The 19446-nt window shown below is 45.7% G+C and overlaps 1 long non-coding RNA gene across 1 annotated transcript; it reads right to left on the bottom strand.

Annotated features, from left to right (window-relative positions):
• Positions 1–7514: 7514 nt before the first annotated feature.
• On the bottom strand, positions 7515–17422 carry LOC137231324 (uncharacterized). The gene is made up of 3 exons (XR_010946454.1): positions 16372–17422; positions 9115–9316; positions 7515–7879 (listed from the first exon to the last, which is right to left on the bottom strand). It is a non-coding gene; the product is annotated as an uncharacterized lncRNA (long non-coding RNA).
• Between the last annotated feature and the right edge of the window lie 2024 nt (positions 17423–19446).

Here is a 19446-nt window from a genome sequence, read left to right on the forward strand (position 1 = left end):
AAAGGGATTTATCAAAATATTGGAAACCAGACACAGCCAACAAAGAATGGTAACTGACTGAATCCTAAACAGGCAATAAAGAAAGTTGAGGAGCAGCCCAGTTTACACTGTGAAACCCCCATATAGTTTAGGAATTGGCTGTCCCAGGTATTTCTGGAAATTAGATGGGTAGGGAGGCTTAAAAACAGGAAAATTGTTTGAAAATATATTTAAGAAGCAATCAGACTCCAGATACCCTCCCCACCTGGTCGAATACTGAAGGTCTATTCTCAGAAGAGGTTAACAGAGGATCTCTATTCTGGGGGCACTCTGACAACAGGAATAAAGTGAACACTTTGTACTCAATATTGAGGCCTCTAGCCTTCTTTCTCCATTAGGCTACCCAAACTCTGGCTGCCAGGAGAGTACCCTCCAGGCAGGAGATTGGAAGAGATTTTCTCTTGACCAGCTCAACAAAAAAAGACATGGAATGGCCCAACAGATCCCTGTACACAGCCCCAGCCATGATCATCATGTATCAAGTCTTTTAGTGTCCCATTCTTAAATATAAGAAGACAGCAAAGGATGAATAAACATTTGAGGGAAGCCTCTAATAAGAAAGAGGTTAAGGGACTTCCCACGTGGTGCAGTGGTTAAGAATCCGCCTGCCAATGTAGGGGACACAGGTTCGAGCCCTGGTCCGGGAGGATCCCACATGCCACGGAGCAACTAAACCCATGTGCCACAACTACTGAGCCTGTGCTCTAGAGCCCGCGAGCCACAACTGCTGAAGCCCTCATGCCTAGAGCCTGTGCTCTGCAACAGGAGAAGCCACCACAGTGAGAGGCCCATGCACCGCAGCAAAGAGTGACCCCTGCTGACCGCAACTAGAGAAAGCCCGCGCAAGCAACAATGACCCAATGCAGCCAAAAATAAATAAATAAATTTATAAGAAAACGAATGAGGTTAAAACAAACATCAGGGGGAAAAAAAAAGGAACGTGAAAGATAGGGACTATGCAAAAAGTAGAAGACTTAAAAGAGAAAACTGTCATTAACGTCCTAAGAGATAAGATATTGCATCCATGAACAAGAATGGGATGCTACAGGGAAAAAAAAAGAAGAAGAAGAAGAACTCTTGGAAAACTTCAACAGCAGAAAATGAAAAACTAAAAAAATACAAAGTGGTTGGAATATAAATTTGAGAAAATAGAGCAAAAAGGCTAAGAGATGGAAAACAGAAAAGACATGATAGTTTGAGGGCTAGTCAAGGGAACTCAACATCTGAATAACAGGAATTTTAGAAAGATGGATTAGAGAAAATGTCCTAGAATTGAAATACATCAGTTTCAGATTGAAATGCCCCGTTGAGGATTTAGCACAATTGATGAAAGCAGACTGACACCAAGACATCAAAATTACAGAACCCTGAGAACAAAAACATCACAAAAGCTTCCAGATAGAAGAAAAAATAAGCAGGCTTCAAACAAAGCTTTAAGAATCACACTGACATTGGATTTCTCAAGAGTAAGGTGGGAACTAGGAGACAATGTGCCTTCAAAATTCTGAGGGAAATTATTTCCATCCCAGCCAAATAATCATCAAGGGTGCAGATAAAGACATATTTAGTCATGTAAGGTCTCTTTGCACATTTTGTCAGGAAGCTACTGGAGAATGTGCTTCAACAGAAATGAGTGAGTAAACCAAGAAAGAGGAGGACACGGCATCGAAGGAAGAGAAGACGCCACAAAGCAGGAGGCAGAGGAATCCCCAGGCCAATGGTAGAGAGGTAGAAAGTAACTAATCCTGACTGGAGCAGGTTGAAAGACTCCAGAAGATGAAATTGGTAGACTATCCAAAGAATTTAAGCATATCGAGAGGAGATTACATAACTGTAATTGTTATGCAGGAAAGGAAAAGTAATCAGCGCGTATTACATGGCTCACTTGTCAACAGCATTTATATTGCCTAATAATGCAAACAGTGAATACTGTTCCAACCACACTTGTGATGTAATTATACTGGGAGGATGACAGGGAACACAAAATGGACATGTGGGTGTGGAGAGAGCAAGGAGAAAGGTGGTGGGTGGGTGGGAGAAAGGTACTTAAAACTAAAAAGAAATCAAGAAGTAGCATCATGAGGAAATAATTCAGAACTGAAAGCAATTGCCTCTGCAGAGTGAGAAGTGGTCTGTCTGTGTGTGTGTATGTGTTGAATGGCGGACTACTATTTTCCACTACAAGCCTTATAGACTTTCTAAACTATGTGCAGGTACAACTAAAGTTTTTAAACATTGAGAGAGTGACAAAAAGCCCCTTAGCCAAGGTCACTAGTGGCCGGAGGGCAGTCGTTTTCAGCAGAAGGCTTAGGCTAACACTGACCACCTCTGAAATGCGAGCAGGAGAGGAACATTCTGGGGGACTCAGGGGAGCTAAGCTGAGTAGGTGGAATACAATTCATCTGTCGAGGGCAAATTCAAATACCACGCCTTCCTGAAGCCTCCTGTGGCCCCTGCAACCTCATGGATTCTTCCTTCTCCCTCATCCCTTAACCCATTGTCATTACTGTGATCACTGCCTGTCTTCAGCTGTAGATATTCTGTCTGTCCCACCAGGCTGTGAACTCCCTAAGGACAGTGACTTCAGCCAAGTGACACAGAGAAGCTGCTCGATACATACTTGCTGTGTGCATGCATGGTCAGCACCTAGTGAGGCCTGGGGACATACTTATTGAACAGAATAATAATTAATTGAACAGAAAGGATCTTCTTCCTTAGAATCACTTTCACCTGTGTTTTTAGTACAAAGCAAGTCCTTGATAAATGTGCTCAGTGGAGCGAATATGGCCTCCTGGACTCCCAGCCTGCTGTATGATTTTAACAAATGTCTTAACCTTTCAGAAAGATGCCAGGATTTCCCCATAGATCAATAAAGAGAAAAAAAGAGGTAGAGAATGATTTTCTGGGTCTGGGGAGAGAGGAGGTGGCAATGATGGTGCACAAAAGAGCCCCTGGGGATTCTTAGGTGTCCAGGAGGGCGGGTGGGTGGAAGGGAAGAGTTATAGCTAATGAAAAGCAGCTAGAGAGAGGCCTGGATGGGAGGAACGATTCATCCCTGGCATCTCCTGCCCAAAGCCACTCCTCCTCGCCGTCCCCTGGCCCTGGCTTCCAGCAGCCAGCGGTGCTGAGTCCCGCATCTGGAGGGACATTTGTCCAGATCCTCCCTATCCCCTAGGACTGGGCGGTGGAACCCCAGGCCAGGCCTGCCTCCCTCTGGTTGGAGCATCTCCAAAGATGCCAGTTCTAGGGACTCAGGTAGAACCACAGAGTGCTCACACTGCACGGGACATGAGATCATCTAGCCAAATTTTAAGTCTTACAGATGAGTAAATTTTAAATAAAGATGGGGGAGACCAGGGTAAAGTTGCTAACATTTTATTTTGCTCGGTAAAGAAAATTAAAAAAAAGAATTACCACAACCTTCTGTTTCTTAATCTGGGTGGTGGTTAGAGTTTGTTCACTTCGTGGAAATGCATCAGTCTGGACACTTGTGAGTGTGACTACTCTATATGTTAGAATTTGTAAAAAGTTTACTCAAAGAACTATCATGGGGACTTCCCTGATGGTCCAGTGTTTTAACAATCCACCTTCCAATGCAGGGGACGTGGGTTCGATCCATGGTTGGGGAAGTAAGATCCCACATGCCGCGGGGCAACTAAGCCCACGTGCCAAAACTACATAGCCTGCGTGCCACGACTAGAGAGAAGCCTGTGCACTGCAATGAAGACCTGACGCAGCCATAAATAAATATTAACCAAAACAATAAATAAAAATAATATCATGTACTATCACACCATTATTCATCTTAAAAGACATTTTAATGCTATAAAATGGGAAAGGCATAATCTCAATAAAGGTCAGTCCTTCTAAAAAGGGGCAGTGGTAAATTTACAATAGCATAGTTTGCATGTATGACAGTAAAACAAATTCCAGGGGAGAAACAAAACTTTATATTACTGTATTACTCATTCATTGGTTTTGTCAATTTAGGAGTCTATATCTAGCTTGTTCTTAAGCTTTATCATGGTTCTTGAGAAAAACCCTGTTTCATTTTGGTTATCTTGTGGGAAAGGGAAGCCACACCCAACATAGTTCCACTGAATTTGGAATGTTCCACCAGAGCTGAGAGAGGCTGAGGACCAAGAGAGCAACCACCAGCCCCTCCTCCCCCTACTGCCTGAGGGGGCAGGTGGCCAGGTGGTGGGACTCAGAGCCAGCGGGCACCCTGATCACCCAGCACAGCGTAGCAAGACGTTTACCTGAAAGGAATGCTGCAGACCAAGGAGACTTTTGTTAGAGACCCTGGCCCATCAGTGCATCTGCAGGCTTTTGGAAACCACCCTTCTATCAGACTCCTTTATGTGAACACTGAGGCCCAGAGAGAGGAGGTGGTTTACCCAAAGTCACACAGAAAATCAGTGAAGAGCTGGGGCTAGAACCTGGGTCTCTGGCCTGTCAGCTCCACATTCTCGCCACCCCTCTGGGCTCTGGGGCTCCCGGTAGTCTCCTTTCCTGACCCTGAAAGAGGCTCACAGGTCCTGCCATGTTGCCATAAACTCTTCAGGGTTCCAGCTCTGGAGGCCAGAGATAGGCTGCTGCTGGGCTGCAGAGGATCAAGTTACCTGCTTGGAGTGGGTCCCTCCCAGGAGCCAGCCGCTCTCCAGCTTGGCAGGAGGACAGTTAGGCGAGGCTGGGCTCATGGAAGATGCCAGAGCTTCTACAAGGGAGGGCTTCAGCGATCCAACACCTCCTTTGGGGCTACTGTCACCAAATCCAAGCTGACACCCTGGCTCTGGGCAGAGGATGGCGGGGGTGGGTAGGGGCGTGGGGTCTGGTTGTTCAGAAGGCTCTGCCAGGTATGGGAGGGAAGGGGGTGGGAGGGCTTGGCCTCTGCAAGGCGGCTTCTTTCCCTCCTCCTCGAGGGCTTTGCTTAGGCTATGCCTTTTTCCTGCTTCTGTTTCCTCTTAGACACGCCTGCCTCCACAAAGCCTCTTTGACTGGGGACCTGAGGTCTGGTCTACATTTTGGGCCTCCGTCACCTAATCTGTGAAATGGACAGTTGTGAGCATGGGAATATCTCTAAGGGTCCTGTCAGCACAGACATTGAGCCTCTCAGGTCAGTTCTGTGGTGGGCGCGCTCCCAGATGAGGACGTGGACCCTTGGCAGCCCAGATGGCTGATTCCTACCCTGAGCGGAGGAGTAGCTACCCTTAGTTTTTCTACCTTATGTCAGTGCCTCAAATCAGGAAGAAAAGCCTGTTAACCATATGTTCCAGGCACCTGGAAGGTATCAATAAATATTTGTCGAATGGATGAAAGAATATTAAGGTTTAGCATAAGGTTATTTTTAAGAAAGGTGCCACTTTAAAAAAGAGAATCAGGGCTTCCCTGGTGGCGCAGTGGTTGAGAGTCCACCTGCCAATGCAGGGAGCACGGGTTTGTGCCCCGGTCTGGGAGGATCCCACATGCCACGGAGTGGCTAGGCCCGTGAGCCATGGCCGCTGAGCCTGCGCACCCAGAGCCTGTGCTCCACAACGGGAGAGGCCACAACAGTGAGAGGCCTGCGTACAGCAAAAAAAAAAAAAAAAGAGAATCAAAGACCTAGTCCAGCTGTGCTCATCTGACAAAAAGGAAATAGTCCTGATGAAGGTCCTTTCTTGTTAAAGGTCACACAGGGAATATACATGGGTCCAGGCAGGTGCCCTGAGCCCAGCTCTTTGAGTGCTGCTCTTCTGATGGGTGACAGCCCATCGAGGGTCAGGGCTGAATGAACAACCCCACTACTCCACCCTCAAATCTGTAGCTTCCAGGGACACTCTCAGTCTTCAGTGGGCACCCTGAGCTTCTTGAAAATTCCCTGTCATTCCTTGGGCTAGCTTGCTCCACTCTACACCCCCTTCTTTTGAATTTCCCCCAAGTTCCCCATCTTCTGCTGTAAGCTGTGTGACCTTGAGGAAGTTGCTCAGCTTCTCTGAGCTTGCATCATTAAATTGAGAGAAACATTACTGATCCTGAAGGGTTGCTGTGAGGTTCACAAGCTCTAGCAGAGAGAGTGCATGATAAACTCAACATTTATGGGACACCCCCCCTTACTCTTTGCCAGACACATGTGAGACACAGGATCATTTCTTGCACAAAGCAGGGTAGGGGTTAAGCGGAAATTAGATTCACAGGCAGGCAGGGCCGATCTGAGTTAGAATTCTGGCCCTGCCCTACCACTGACTCACTATGTGACCCTGGCAAGTCACGTAGCCTTTCTAGGACTCTCTTTTCTCATCTGTAAAATGGAGATATTAATAACTACCTTGCTGGGTAGTTGAGAGGATTAAATATGAACACTATAAACACCCAGTGTTTGGCATATGGTGCTCAGTGAAGGGCAGCCTTGCATTTCTTTCTCCATGAAGTGCCCACTGGGCCAGTGCTGTACTCCTACCCTTCCCCCACGCCCTGCACACTCCCGCCTCCCAGGTCCTCAGGTAAGCACTTGCTCCTTGTGTGTAGTAAGTCCTCAGTTCAAGGCTGTGGAATCCTACTTGGGTCTAATAAGGAGCACCAAAATAAAGGGAAATGAGGAGGCCCCAAGATGCGGAGCTTGGAGTGAGGGTGCTGTGCTTGGCTGGCAGCCAGCAGGCCTGGCCCTGAGCCCCCGGCAATCACCTTTCTAAATCATATCCTTCCCTCCAAGCAAGCAAGCCGGCCCTGGTGGAGGCCCTGGCCAAGCACAGCAGAACCTTTGTGAGCTCTTGGCTCTCCCCACAGCTCCCCGCCTCATCCTGTCATCACCTGCAAGGAGCCCTGGGGCGGGGCTCCAGGCAGGGGAGCAGAGCAGTTCCCAGGCTCCCTGTTCCCCATCACCTCCAACAATCGCTAACTGCCTGAGCCTGGCATTCAAGGCTCGAGGGTCTGGTCTCAGCCCGCCCTCCAGTCACATCTCCCTTCAGGGCCCCTCCTCCCCTCCCGGGCTGACACCTGGTCTTTGATTCTCTGGAGAGATGTTCACAGGGCCAGGGCTGTGGAGAGGCAGGAAGAGGCCGTCACTCCAGGAGAGGTCAGCATTGTGTCCCCATCCTCTGCTGCTCTTAGAACAACACACTTCATCGCTACCCTGGCCGGTCCTAACCACTCAGACCTCAGTTTAAGTCTCCACTGGCTGGATGGCTGCAGGCCCGAGAGTCTCTTTCTTCCCTTGTACAGAGAGAGGAAATCCCTGCCTAGAGCAGGGCCTAGTGGAGCAGCTTTCTGTCCACTCAGGGACTCGAGGAGACCCCTTAGACTCTATCCTGGCCCCCCCACCACAACCCAGGAATGGCTGTGCCAGGTGCCTCATCACCACCCAAGGACAGCTTGGGCTCCAGAAACCTGACTCTGAAACCTCCATCTCTCTGAGGTTTAGGCTTGTATGAGTCACTGCTCAGAACTCTCCCCCTGCAGCTTGGACCCTGGGTAGTCCCTCCTCATTCATCAGGTCCAGCTGCGGAGGTGCCCCTGTGACATTCTCGCTGAACACTGCCCTACTGCCCATCACTGCCGCCACGGCAGAGCCTCTGCCTATCTCCTTCACCACTGGATTCCCAGGGTCTAGAAGAAGGTAGGGGCTCAAAAACAAGAACAGTCTGCCTGGCCCAGGACCTCCACCCCCTTTGTTGTCAGCAACCAAACCCACCTTCACGTCACTGATAAGTAAGCGTTTCAACATGAAAAAAAATCATAAAGTCAGACAAATGACAAATGGAGAAAACATACACAAGCCAGAATGCTAATTCCCTTAACATTTTATAAAGTGATAGGAAAAATACCTTTGTTCACATTTTTTTATCCAATTGGAAAGAAGTAAAACCTACAAAAAAGAGAAAAGTAAACATTTATACCTGTGAAAAGATGCTTAACCTCACTCAAAACAAAAGAAAAATCAACTAAAAATAACAGTGAAATGTACTTTTTGAGCTATGGCCCTCAGATTGGCTTAGATGAAATAGAATGCTATTTATGAGATCTACTTGCATGTGTTTGCAATAATGGATAAGGATATTCGTTGCAGTATTTTTTAGAATAATGGACCAGATAGTAACCATTTTAGGCTTGAGGACCATACGGGCTCATTGCTACAAGAATAGGCAGTGGGCCGGATTTAGTCAGCAGGCCACAGTTTGCCAACCCCTGGTTCAGATTAATAAAAGATTAGAAATGATCTCCATGTCCATCAGTAGAAGAACGGCTAAACACACATGACATATCCCTAGGATGGAACATGCCTGCAGAAGAAATGTGCTCATCAGTTGTCTCCAACTACATTTTGAAAGGAACACATCCTGTGTAACCTAGAACTCCCTAGGAAAATACAGAAGAGCCACAAATAACTTCCTCTGGAAGGAGGAAACTGGGAGTCCAAGGGAGCAAGTGTGGGAGGAAAGCTTTGCAAAGCATACCCCATTGCTCAGTTTGAAATGTACGCATACTGTAAACACACATTAACTTAAAAACAGAATTAGTCCCCTAGTCCCCCAAACAAAAATGTTCCCTGAAATAAACGGACCTGTGGTGAAATAAGTTCGGTCCATACAGGGTTAAGCAAAGTTAAAGTGTCTTTGCGCAGGACTTGGGGCAGGGGTGTGGGGGTGTGTGTGGCCTTTAATATGCTGCTGTGCCTTGTGACTCCCAAGGAAGACACTATATGTGGCACTTCCTATGCTTATTGTGGTACCATGTTTCCACAGAGCATCTCTGGGGTCTACTATTCTGTGACTAGACCTCTAAGAGCAAGCACAAATGCCTTCACCCTCACTATATTCTCTCTCCCTCCCTCCCTCCCTCCTCCCTCCCCCTCTCTCCCCCTCTCCCTCTCTCCCTCTCTCTCTCTCTCCCTCCCTCTCTCTCTCTCTCTCTCTCTCTCTCTCTCACACACACACACACACACACACTTACACACACACATACACACACTCACACACACATAAGGTACCAAAGAACCTCCTTAAGGGCATTCCTTAGGTGACTGATCTCATGAGATGCTCTGTGGTCCCATATTCTTGGGAAACGCTGTTCTGCCAATGCGGATGATAAATTATCGCTTACACTTCTCACAGATTTTACAGCTTCTCTGCCTTTGCTCACACCATCCCTTCCATCTGGACTGCTCTTTGTTTTAACCCACTTCTTCCTGCCAAGTTCCAGCTTATCTGTCGAGGCTTGGGTCTCATGCTTTCTGCATCATGATGAAGACTTCTTGGATCCTGGCAAAATCCTAAAGATGCCTGACAAGGGTCCCAGACCCTTGCTGAAAGAAAGAAAGAAATTACTGAGTGCAATAGAGGAATGCCTGAGGGAGGGAGGAGAAAGGGACAGAGGGCTGGATGGGTGGAGGGTTAGACTGCTGTGGGTGATTGTGATTGGGTTAATGAGTGGGGATGCAGTAGCTTGTTATACCTGTGTCCACAAATCTGTTCATCGTGGATGGCGCCGGCAGAACTTCAGCTCTGTAGATCTGACTGATTGCCCCAAAGCAGCTTGTTGGCCTGTTCTTGGGCAGTCCCAGGAAGAGGGGAGAGGTCCCTCTCTCCCAAGCCTCTCCCCTGGGCCCTCATCCCTATCCAAAGCCCCACCAAGAAAAATGCCCACCTTTGGATGTGGATCTGGGGATGTCTTGCCACATTATGTGTTCCTGCCCTTGTCTGCAATGGGCACTCCCTAGGAAGTGGGCATCCCCTGAGTTGTTTTGAACAGAGAACCTGTGGGGGTCTGAAGAAACTGAGGTTTCCTCACTCCCCACCCGACTCTGCAGCCTGCTAGACACCCCAACACTGTGCCTCTATGGGGCCCTATGAGAGTAGACCGGCACAGGGATCCAAAATGGAGAGGCCAATTCACCTGCTTATCTTTAAGCAAGCTTCCTCATAAGCAATTTCCTCTGGAACCTTCAGCAAAGTGCCTAACCTCTTTGAACCCTATTTTCCCCTCACTCCACAATGGGCATGTCTACCTCATTGACTACTTATGAATATAAGTTAAACAAAGTAGATGAAAGTATCTGGCACATAGTAGGGTTTTTGCAGCAGTTTCTCTCTCCCTTTTTCCCCAGTGTGGATTCTGAGCTGCTAGAGACTGCTTCTTCGTTTTCCATTGTGTGGTGTCAGGACACTGAAAGAAGGATAAATTGGGACGGATGGGAGAAGGCAGCTGTGGCCCAGTCTGTGCCAAGTACAGGTAGGCAAATTTCAAAAGCAGCCTCAGCCCCAGGGAAGGCTTCCCTGAGCCTTTCCCTTCAAGGGCTGCTTTGATCATTCGGCTTGTGACCAGCTGGTTTTCTCGTCAGTCTCCCCTCTCACCCCCACCCACCTTCCGCAGATGTAGATTCCCCTCAGATCAGGTGCTGGGGATGACTCACCTCTAGGTCCCCAAGCCCCCCTCAGTGCTTAGCACAGAGCAGGCTCACCAGACGGAGTAGTGGAAAAGGCTAGTCTCTTCAGTTGTCACTGAAGGTCCCTTAAAGAACAGTTTTACTTGCTGCCGAGAGGGTGCCAAGCTCTCGGCAAGAGAGAGCAGGCGCTGGTAGCCCAGGCAAGGAGAAGGGATGAGGTTGTGAGAGGCAGGGATGGACAGAGCTGGATGAGGGACAAGCTACTTTGTGATCTGCCCTTGGGCATTCATTCATTCAACACAATGAACAAATATTAAGTGCCTAGTGTTCGCCAGGCTCTCTGCACGTTCTGGCTTGTGATACTGCAGGGTATTGGTCAAGAGTGATGTGGATCTGGCTCTATGCGTTCTCGGGCAAGTTGCTTAACGTCTCTGAGCCTCAGTGATAGCATCAGCAGTAAGGTCAATGTTTCACAAGGTTGTTCTGAGAATTATATCAGTTTATTTATGTAAATTGCTTGACACAGTTCCTGCTAGATTACTGTTTACAGATATAATTGTTAAAGATAATAATAATCCTGACTCAATCCTGTGTGGGTAGAGCCAGGGCCCCAACAAGCGTTGGAGTCCAGGCCAGCAATCCAGTTCCTTCATCTGAGAGCTGAAAAAACTGGGACCAGAGGAGACAGAGGAGGAACAGGAACAGATCCCCGGCCAGGGGCTTTCAGGGCACTCTTTCCATCTGAGCTGTTGTTTTTCCCTAAGCTTAGAGCCTGCAGAGCAGGCATGCATGCCGATTCGCCAAGTACTCCTCTGGGGAAAGTGGTATGTAAAGCTGGGGCGCAGCCTGCACATAACAGTGCAATAAAGGCAACTTCCGGGATTCACAGCTGAGGATGTACTTAAGATGCAATCCACTGCTGGGCCTGAGATATTCTGCTCTGAGCACCTCCTCTCTCTGGCTGTCCCTTCTGCTGAGTTACAGCCTGGCCCAGGAGAGTTTATTACTTCAGCCCCAGAACATTCTCTTACTGGAGTCTGAGGCAATAATAATGATACAAGTGTATTTGTAAGATTTTCCAGATTCCATCGTGCTGTCATATCCTTAATTTCATCTGACCTCCACAACATTTTTTAACAGATGGAGAAACTGAGGCACAAGGAGTTAAGTAACTTACCTGAGGTCCTGGTACCAGGCAAGGTATTGTCACAAACTCTAGCGTTTATTCAATGACTTAAAATAAAAGCGGATACTCACTAGGTGCCTCATGGAAGCCAGTCTCCATTCGAAATGCTCTACCAACATTAAGTCCCGGTAACCCTCACAAGCACCCTCTGTGGCAGAAACTTACTATTCTTTCCCAGATGACAGAGGACAAGTAACTGACCCAAGGATACACAGCTCTAGCAGGTGGCAGAGCTAGGGTTCAAATCCAGATAGGTGGGCTCCATAATCCCCATTCTTAATCTCTACGTCAGGGTTTCTCAGCCTTGTGCTACGGACATTTGGGGCCAGAAAATCCTCTGTTCTGGGGGCCTATTCTGTGCGATGTAGGATGTTCAGCAGCATCTCTAGGCTCTACACACTACACGCCAGTAGCTTCCCCACCACCACTACCACCATAGTGGTGACAACCAAAAATGCCTCCAAACATTGCCAAATGTCACTTGGGAGGTAAAATCGCCTCTGGTTGAAAACTACTGCTCTGTTATGCTATTCTAAAATGATAATATGTACAGTTTTTTTTTTACTATAGCAACCTCTGATTTCAGACAAAATATGTTCTGTAGACCTCTTTCCAAAATGAATCAACATTCAGATTCAAACAACCTTAACTGCTCACCTCCTATGCCCAGGCAATTTATAGACCATTTAAAAAATGAATTGATGCTTAGGAAAATCAAGCAACTTGCCCAGAATAACAAAGCTGGTATGTCGCAGAATAAGAACACGAACATCAGTCTCAAGGTCCACATGACAAACTTTTCTGGTAGTATTCATTCTAAAGTGACATATTCTGTATCTTCTCAATTCTAAGATACATTTTCTCCCCACAATTTAATAGTTTGGAAATTGAGATGCAACTAAAACCAATATTTGTTTACATAGAAAATTTTTTATTCTCCCCAAAGCTGCTATTTAATTAAAATTGTGTCTCATAACTAATAGCCTCTTAGAATTGAGAATTGAGGGCAGGAGCTGTGAATGTGAGAGATGCTGATGGAGTCAGACGGGAAGGAAAGACAGAGCAGTAGCCCTTCCTGTACTGGGATGTTGCCTGGTCCTCTACACCAGCCGTTCCACCAAAACCCTGCCTCCTTCCCTGCTGACCCCTATCCAGCCTTTGTAACCTAGCTCATACCACACTCCTCCGAGAAGTCTTTCCAGGTCCTTTGGCATGAAGCTCACCCTTTCTAATTTCATCTACAGACTTTTCTTCTTTCAGAGCATTTCAGGGACATGATAGAACATATAGCTGACTAAACACTTTCTCCTTAATCATGGGTGATACTAGCATCCTTGCTTTACAGATGAGAAGACTGAGGCCCAGAGAGGGGCAGCAACTTGCCTAGCCTCTCTCTCAAGGGCAGGGAAGAGAAGTGAGTCTCCAGGTCCTTCATATCAGTACTCAAGCTTGTTCTGGGATAGTTAACCATAACCAGCTGGTTAGCAGTCAGGTTAGCAGAGACTTTCCCTTGGAGAAAACATTATTCCATGCTGTGGTGAGGTTTGACCATGACTGTACAATAAACGCCGTGGTATCTGTGCTCAGAGTGGTGAAGTGGTTTGCCTAAGGCCCCACAACTCCCAAGTAGCAGCCTTCAGACTGGGTCTCCTCACACCAAACCTCTGCTCTTTCCCCTGTTCCTTACTGCTGGCTTGTCCAACCTTCTCTCACTCCGATGCTTCCAGCTCCTGGGCAGGCCTGCATCCACTCTCACAAGCAGGAAAAGGACAGCAGCTCTTCAAGGCCTCCCTCAGAGAACGAGCACCCACAGCCCTGCTCTCATGATGTCACAGGGGTTGTGGTCTGGCCCCTCCAGCATTGCCCACCAATGATCTAACTCTTCTAGAGCTGGATTCGAATCCTGCATCCAGCACAGTGACGAGCACAGGACCCTGCCCAAGCTCCAGACTCCAAACCAGAGAGCAAGAGGGCTGCAGGAGGTCCCCGTGATGGTGCATTTTCACAAGTCAGTTGGGGACGACCCTGCCAACCCTACAGGTTGTTATGAAGACTGAAATGACGATGCCTGTGAAGACCCTTTATGCACTGTCAAGTGCTGTGGCAGGGCTGGGGCTGGCTGTGCAGTGTATGCAAGGACACAGGCTCTGGCTTTAGACAGACGTGGACTGTGTGACGGCGGGCAAATAATTTCTTTGAAATTCAGTTCTCTCATGGGGATAATATATCAACCTCATCAAAATATGAGTCTTAAATACGAATATACGCATAAAGCATCTCACACAGTGCCTGGCATACAGGAGGCACTCAATAAATATTCAATTCCTCCCTAAGTATAAGCAGCATTACATGAAGCACAGCAGAAATCAATACTTCAATTCTATTATTTAAGCACACTGACAAATCTCACGCTATGGGTAGCAACGCTAACCTCAAATGAGCACTGAGATTACCAATGACTTTAAAGCACCAGCAACCACCTTTGTGTTTAGTCATCTATCTTCCAGGGGGACTGCAAAGCTGGAAAAGGAACTGCAGTCCAGAGGAAAACGCCACTATGTAATGGAGGTAAATTAACAATGTACATCTCCCTCTCCACACTGTTTCAGGTCTGCTCCACTTCCCTATAAAAAGGCTGGAGCTGAGACACAAGAAGGTTCTAAAGAGGGCAATGAAAATTATATGGGCTGTGGTTTGAGAAGGGAAGGAAGAGAAGAAAAAAGCAAGGCAGAAATTACTTGACATAGAAAGGAAGGGGTAAGACAGGTGATAAATAGAAGGGTATTATATGGCAGGGGAGGGTGGTGAGTCACATGCCAAGGTTGTTATTGTGGCAGGGCCTGGGGGGACCAAAGGGAACATGTCTCAAGACCTGGAACACTTTGGAAGAAAGATCATACAAATCACAGACATTACTAATTATGATTAACAGTGACCAATGTGGGGTTTGCTTTTTTAGTTCAACCATGTTCTCTCATTTTCTAAACATGCCCAGAAGCTGCAGGCCAGACTTTACCACACACCTCACCTTTGAAAGGCTCTATTCCTATGGCCAGTTCACACAGACAAGGGGTTGAGGTTCAGCATTTCTTGGAAGATTCCCCTGACCAGAGGGTGATGGCCAACTCCTGAGTGGGAATTTCAAGGGTTTTCATGGATTGGCCCCTAACTGCCTTTACATCTTTATCTCCAGTTGCTTTCCCCTTCCCTCAATCTTCCAGCCACTCTGAATTTCCCATTGGTCCTGGAACACATCATGTGTCCATTCATTCAACAAATATGGAGCACCAGCTACCTGCCAGCACTATTAAAGGCAATGGGATACAACCACAGCAAACATTACAAGGTCCCGGCCCTTGTAGAACTTATATACTAGTGCAGGAAGTCAACTTATTTTTAGAAAAGATAAGCTAGTTTCAAAAGCATCATCAGAGAAAGCTGCTCTTTGGAGATAATGTTTAAGCAAAGATCTGAATGATGTGAAAAATGAGCTAGGAACTAATTGGGCTAACAGCTGTCATGGCACAGCAAGTGTAAAGGTCGTGAACAAGCTTCTCTGAATGTGCCTGGTGAGTGGGAGAAACAAAAAAGACCGTAGTAGCTGGGCAGAGTGAACAAGAATCAGACTAGGAGATGTGACCAGGGGTAGGCATGGACTAGATTGCGTAGGGTCTTAGGTCATGGTCGGAGTTTGGATTCTGGCCTAAGACCACTGGAAGGGTCTGAGAAAAGGAGGTTCATGATAACTCTGCCTGTTACATGGAAAACAGACTTGGAGAAAAAGACAAAGTGAGAGGTGATAGTGGTTTGAACTGAGGTGGTAACAGCAGAGGCGGTGAGAAGCAACTGGGCACAGGTGATGGGGATGCACTGGCGACAGACACTTGAGCTGGGCCTTGAAGAATCAGCAGCCTAACAACTTGCCATCAGGGCCAATGACTTATCTTTGTAGCCCAAACACTTGGAATAACGCTTGGCATGATGTGTGTTAAATGGAACTGGAAAAGTAGCAACAAATCTTTTGGAAGAAAAATATTTTCATGTAACTAATCTTGAGTTTTCCATTTCAGAATGCTATACAATCCTTCTGAAAATGAGAAAAATAAATACATTGTAGAAAATAAGGAAAAATTTTAATCCCCCATACTCCCACCACCTACCTAGAGACGAACAGTAGTATTTTGGTGTACTTCCTCCCACCCCAGTCTTTTCACACAGATTTTTCTTTAAAGGTGAGGATTTCCACTCTGAGGAGCAGCCTGCTCTACCAGCAATAGCTGGCCGGGTTGACTGCCACTCCACAGCTGCATGGCCTTTTACAAGTCACTTTCAGATCCATAAAATGAGGACAGTAACACCTACCGCCTCAGGTTACTGTGAGCCTAAATAAAATGATTCATACAAAGTACCTAATATGATGCTTGGAGCATAGTAAGTGCTCAGTACATAGTAGCTGCTATTAATAAAAGGAAGTCCAAATCCCACAAGGCACAATTATAAGGAAAGCTTTCAACATCTCATTTTTTAGGAAAAAGGCTTTGAAAACCCACACTGTAACCACATGTATCCTTCCAAAGAAAAATAATCATACCAAGAATAGGAATTTGCCAAATAAGATGTAGCAATATCAAATATTTTTGAAACCAAAATTTTACGGTATGCAAAACAGCAGTGTGCCAAGAACTAACCCCAGACCCTGGCCTGTTTAATAAACCTCTCTCCTATAAAGCTGACATACTTATGGGATTACTGTTTACATTAATAAGTTTGAAGGGTGGACACTGCTCACCTGCCAAGAAATGATTCTTTCAGGCTTTCCATCTTCAGTTTCGTCTGTGTGGTAGGACAGAGCACAGCACTGTTGGGACACTTTGGTTCTCCCCTGGCCTCTGCCACCACCGAGTGGTGTGATCCTGAGCAAGCTGTCCTGTCTAGTCCTCTGTAAAATGAAGCGTCATCTGTGTAACTCTACTGCTCTAAACTCTACCATGCAGATTTTAATTTAATATGTATAATACTGGTTTAAGGAAGAAGTATCACAACTTAATCGGGTATCTTGAAAGCCTTAAATAGCAGGTGATGACTGGAGACAAGAGCATGTCTCACACTTTTCTAGGTCTAGCTAGGGCATCACCTCCTCTAGTCACTCAGGGCCCTCCCTTCACACCGTGGGTTTTCCGCCAGCTAGGGTGACCATACGTCCTGGTTTGTTCCAGACAGTCCTGCTTTATCTGTTGTTCTGGCATAACTAATAATCGTACCCTTACACTATCAAAAGTGTCCCAGTTGGGATGATGAGTGATAGGATTACCCTACCCTTAGCCCTGCTCCTGGCAGCTCCTGGCTTGCATGTCTGGCTCCCCCATGTGACTGAGCTCACTGAGGGTACGGGCTCAGTCTTACCTTTGCATCCATGGCATGGGATTCATCTCATTCATCTTTGTACCCATGACCCTAGCCTCATGCCTGAGGCTAAATTTAGATTAAGCACCACAGGCATTCAATACAATATTTGAAATAAAATGAAAAGCAAATATGAGACAAGGAATTAGATTTGCAAATCTTTACATCACGTTAGAATCACGGTTCCACCTTTCACTAGCTGTGTGGCCTTCTAATCGTTAGGTTTTCACCTGAAAAAAATACGGACAATATTACCTTTTTCATAGGGTGAAAAAGTTTAAATGAGATAATTCAGGTAAGGTGCTTGAGCACAGCACTGGAATACAGCGAGCACTCTTCCCTAGCAGCAGCTGCTACCAGACAATGATGAACACTCCTGCTGCCGCAACTCTGCTCTAAGAAACGTAAACCAACACCTAACAAGCATCCAGTAGGCACTCAATAAGTGTGCACTAAACGAATACTAGGTCTTATGCTAGACCAAGCTGGCAGCAGACCAGATTCTTGGATTACAAAATGCATTAATCAAAATTATAATTTAGTGGGACTTCCCTGGCGGTCCAGTGGTCAAGACTCCATGCTTTCACTGCAGGGGGCACGGGTTTATTCCCTGGTAGGGGAACTAAGATCCCACATGCTGCGGCCAAAAAGAAAAAGAAAAAAATTACAATTTATAAGTCAAACGGTTTGACTCTTCTAAGTCCAGTTTAAATAATAACAAAAGAAAACCGCACCTCATATCCACAAGAACAGAACATACAACACAGCAGCACTATCTGGCCATATCCTAGACATGTTAATTAACAGCATTTAAACTTCATCCTTGTTATAACTATGACCTCTTTTAAAAGTTATTTTTCTACAAGCATGCCAACTTGGATATTTTGGTCCATCTCTTCTCTTTTTGAACTGTCAGCCTCTCAAGTTTTATGTGATTAATGTATATAGAGAAAATTAGAAAAGGCTTCAGATTGAGTCAACAGTAGTTTTCTTTATCCCTCAATTACAATATCCTCTTTGCAGTATATCCTTCTTGAACATTTGGAATGAATTAAGACTTTAAACTTCCAGATGTTTAAACTACTACTGTAAATTCAAACTCATTAAAAAGGGCAGATTTACTACCTCTACTTAATTTTGAAGTCTGTTGTTCACCCTGTCCGAATAATTTATGAAACCAAATACAGTGGCAGGTAGTGTATTCTATTTATATAGTATTCACGGTGAGAAATAAGGGGCATTTTAAAAGGTCTGGAAATTAACTGCCATTTTAGCCAACCTATAGATCACACTTGTTTCTAAGCTAGTAATTGTTTCCTGAAACTGATCTAGTAGAGATTTTTATGCTAATCTGTACTAAAAATTACTTTGCTTTTTCTGGCCACAAAAAGCTGGCTACAGAGGAACATTTGATTACAGCAAGAAGACAGCTGCAGCCACTCTAGTGAAGTAAATGGACCTGGATCTACAGCCCTTTGTGGTAGTGTCTTGGCAGCCAAACAAAGGTGGCAGCATTTCTACACCTAGTTTGCAGAGTCTCAGAAGTTTCAGACTTGTTTTTTTGTTTTGCAAGGAACCCACGTTGACTATAATGAGCACATTTTAGAGATGCTGTGCTGAAGGTTGGCAATGGATAAAGCAAGAACATAAAAGAAGCCTATTCCTAAAGCAAATATTTCTCTTACAAACCTTAAGAATGAAGTGGCTTTCATAATCAGTTTTAAGATTGAAGGATTGGATTGAAGTACCTGGCTCTGGCACTTAATAGCTATAATTCGGGGCAATTCATTTACCTCTGTGAGCTTGAACTTCTCAACTGAAAAATGGGGATAATTCTTGCCTGAATTTTTCTTAGAACTTGAATGATACAATCAAGGTGCTTTGTAAGCTCTAGAGTATCGTATAAATATTAATAAACACTGCAAGTACAATTTTCCTGTTTTATGAATTACTCACTTTAAATAGCACTTAAAAAGTGGCTGTCCCTAATATGAAACAAAAACCAGATCCAACGAAGTTACTGCAGAGGAAATGGCCACAAGAGGAGTGGGCAGTGGGGGGGTCTCTTTCAACTCAATCAACTACTATTTACTTCAAGGGGCCATTGTTAAGAATTAAATAAAAATTACATAAAATTATTAATAACGCATTTGTTCTCATCAATTTACAGGTAACAAATTCTATGTTAGGCTTCAGCTTTTTTTCCCCCAAAACGAGAGTGGATATGTCAAAAGCAAAAATTCCCCCAATTATATATATTAAATCTTGAATGTATTTCCTAGTATCTTTTGAAAACTGTTTAGATATGATACAGAAAATTTTTAATATTTATTTATTTATTTGGCTGTGCCGGGTCTTAGTTGCTGCACGCGGGGTCTTCATTGCCATGTGTGAGATCTTTAGTTGCGGCACGTGGAATCTAATTCCCCGACCAGGGATCAAACCCGGGCCCCCTGCATTG

Source organism: Pseudorca crassidens, chromosome 9 (genome assembly GCF_039906515.1).
Source record: "Pseudorca crassidens isolate mPseCra1 chromosome 9, mPseCra1.hap1, whole genome shotgun sequence".
In the NCBI taxonomy this organism is placed as follows: Eukaryota; Metazoa; Chordata; class Mammalia; order Artiodactyla; family Delphinidae; genus Pseudorca; species Pseudorca crassidens.